Source organism: Sciurus carolinensis, unplaced genomic scaffold (assembly GCF_902686445.1).
Source record: "Sciurus carolinensis unplaced genomic scaffold, mSciCar1.2, whole genome shotgun sequence".
Lineage (NCBI taxonomy): Eukaryota > Metazoa > Chordata > Mammalia > Rodentia > Sciuridae > Sciurus > Sciurus carolinensis.
Genome location: NW_025920127.1, coordinates 1,109,319 through 1,112,290, shown reverse-complemented (window position 1 = coordinate 1,112,290; position 2,972 = coordinate 1,109,319). Strand labels below are relative to the sequence as shown.

General features: G+C 37.1%; 1 pseudogene; it reads left to right on the top strand.

Annotated features, from left to right (window-relative positions):
- Positions 1-1,457: 1,457 nt before the first annotated feature.
- On the top strand, positions 1,458-2,518 carry LOC124973994 (STE20/SPS1-related proline-alanine-rich protein kinase-like; annotated as a pseudogene).
- Positions 2,519-2,972: the final 454 nt, after the last annotated feature.

Below are 2,972 nucleotides of genomic sequence, written 5' to 3'. Positions count from 1 at the left end.
ATTCCACCATAATACTTTATTCAACTGTATTAGTGTTGGCTTTTTTTTTGGTGCCAGCCCTTTTTTATATTTTCTATAGAGACAGGGTCACATTCACATCCTAGTATTGGCTATTATCCTGATTAAATCACTCTTCTTTCTTTCTTCTTTTTACTTTATCAAATATTACCTCTTCAGAAAGAATGCTCAGAGAATTTGACAGGTATGTTCAAATACAACTGTAACCACCTCAGCACAAAACTCTATGATAGCTTATCTACATTTAATTTAATATATGAAATAAAGCTAACTACATGCTGGAGGCATCTGTGTGAAACAATAAATATGAGAAATAAATATCATTTTTTGGCTTCTTTTGCATTAGTTACTTTAAGAAATTTTCCTTTTTGGCTACTAAGTTTTTTAATCCGAAATATCTATTATAAAGACATACTTTTCTGTGTGAAAGAATCTGTATGATGTTTTAAAACATCTGTTGGGATATAAATAAATTTATATTTTTCTGTTTCTTATTGCATGGTCTTAGTATCTTTGAAATTGCATTTCTTTCCTGCTTGGTTTTATTTTGTTTTGTTTTAATGCAAGCTATTTCCAGCAAATATTTTAGAGTAGTAATACAAATTTTATTGGAATGCAAGTGGAGCAGCAGTATGTTTTAATTAGTGGACATTGCTAAGGTGATTATTTTCCCTACTGATGGAATAATGGCAGCACTCAACATTTATAGCTCCTTTTTCTTGAACGATCATTTCCTCTGCAAAGAAAACTTTCAATATCTTTACTTTTGCACTGAAACCTAATAACCATCCTTCTTAGAACTGAGAATGGCCTGTTTTCTCACTCTTTAACTCATGGAATTTTATTGCATGTGCAAAGAAAATGATCAATAATTATTTAGCAGCAGGAGCCGGGAGGGTGTTCACCAGTGGAGAGGTGTTGGTGGTGAGGCAAGGGAAGATTCAAGTGGAAGATTGTCTTCTGACTGGCACATCTTGGCAGCTGCAAGAGGGGCAGCTTCAAGAGGGGCACCTGACCCAGCTTCCCAGGCCTTGGGCTGGCACATCTGCAGGGATGCATATGAGCTGCAAGAAGTTATCTGCACTGGAGCTGTTGCTATGGTTCAGGCTGCCCTAGGCAAGCCCAGGCAAGAACATGTAGTAATAAAGTAGATCAACCTGGAAAAATTCCAGTCCAGAATGTATGAACTATTAAAACAAATTCATGTCATGAGTCAGTGCAGCCATCCCAATGTAGTGACCTATAACAACTCTTTTGTGGTAAAATTTGAACTTGGCCTGGTCATGAAATTGCTAAGTGGAGACTCTGTGTTAAACATCATCAAATACATTGTCAACCAAGGAGAGCATAAGAAAGGAATGGAAGAAGAAGTAATAGCAACAATTCTTAAAGAGGTTTTGGGAGGCTTAGCTATCTACACAGAAATGGTCAGATTCATAGAGATTTGAAAGCTGGTAATATTCTTCTGGTTGAGGATGGTTCTGTACAAATTGCAGATTTTCGGGAAGTGCGTTCTTAGCAACAGGGCTGATGTCACAAGTAATATAGTAAGAAAAGCATTGTTTGTACTTCACGTTGGATGGCATTTGAAGTTGTGGAACAGGTGCGAGCTTATGACTGCAACGCTGATGTGGAGTTTTGGAATATTGTCTATTGAAATAGCAACAGGAACAGCACCTTATCACAAATACCTCCCTATGCACATGTTAATATGGACTTTGAAAATGATCCACCCACTTAAGAAACCTAAATAGAAGATAAAGAAATGATAAAAAAGGCATGTCTGTTAGAAAATTACTTTCACTGTGCTTTAAAAAATATCCTTCCAAAAGTCTCACAGTGGCAGAACTTTTAAATTCAACTACTTCTAGAAAGCCAAGAACATAGAATACCTGATTGAGAAGCTGCTTACCAGAATGCCGTATAGCCCAAAGAGGAGTTCCAGGGTCAGGTAGTCACCTCCAGAAAACCAAAGAAAGGGACTGGGAGTGCAGTGATGAGGAAATGGATGAGAAAATTGAAGAGGGGAAAGAAGCTGCTTCTCAGGAAATGTTACAAAGAGTAAAGAAGAAAATCTAGAAATCTCAGTGAACACCATCAGCAGCCCAGAGCAAATACAGTCCTCCTCTATGCATGATTCTCAGGGTCAACCCGATGTGAGTGAAGACAACAGAGAAGCTTCTTGCACCACAAACCTCATCTGAAGATTGGGAAACTTCAGCAAGAAACTTAATGATATACAATTTGAGTTTACTCCAGGAAGAGATACAGCAGATGGTGTTATCTAAGGAGCTCTTCTCTACTGACCTGGTTTATGGTCATGATGAAGTTATAGTGGCTGCTAACTTACAGAAGATTTTAAATGATCCCGAAGCTTTAAAAATATTGACATTTAAGTTGGCTTTTGGCTGTTATGGGTCAGAGATTTCTGATGAAGTGAAGCTGATTGGGTTTGCTCAACTGAGTGTGAGCTGATATATGGCCCTTACTGTTACTCTGATCTGTTGTGCCCCCTTCCATACCCACTCCCTATTTCCTCACATCACCCCCCATTCCCAGCCCCAGCAAAATCAGAAGATTGAAGATACAGGATTCAGTGAAGTGGAATAAAGATATTTTTTAAAAGAATTTCAATGCTCCAAGTTCTATTTTGTTGCCTAGCAATTCACTGTATGAAATGAACAAATGCTACAGCTGCCTGACTTGATTTTTCCAAGAGCTCTTTAATATTCTTAGCATTCAGTATAGATAGCCTATAAGTGAAAAGAATATGACATATACTCATGTGTTTCTATTTACTGGCAACAACATGAATTTTCTATCAGAAGCCTATTTCTCCTTTCATTGTTGTTATTTAAATATTTAGTGTGAACTAAGCCTAAGAATTCTTTTCTTTCCCTGTGATAATTATAAGTTTAAGTAATCATTTTTAGTCTTCTTGAAGACTTTGAGAG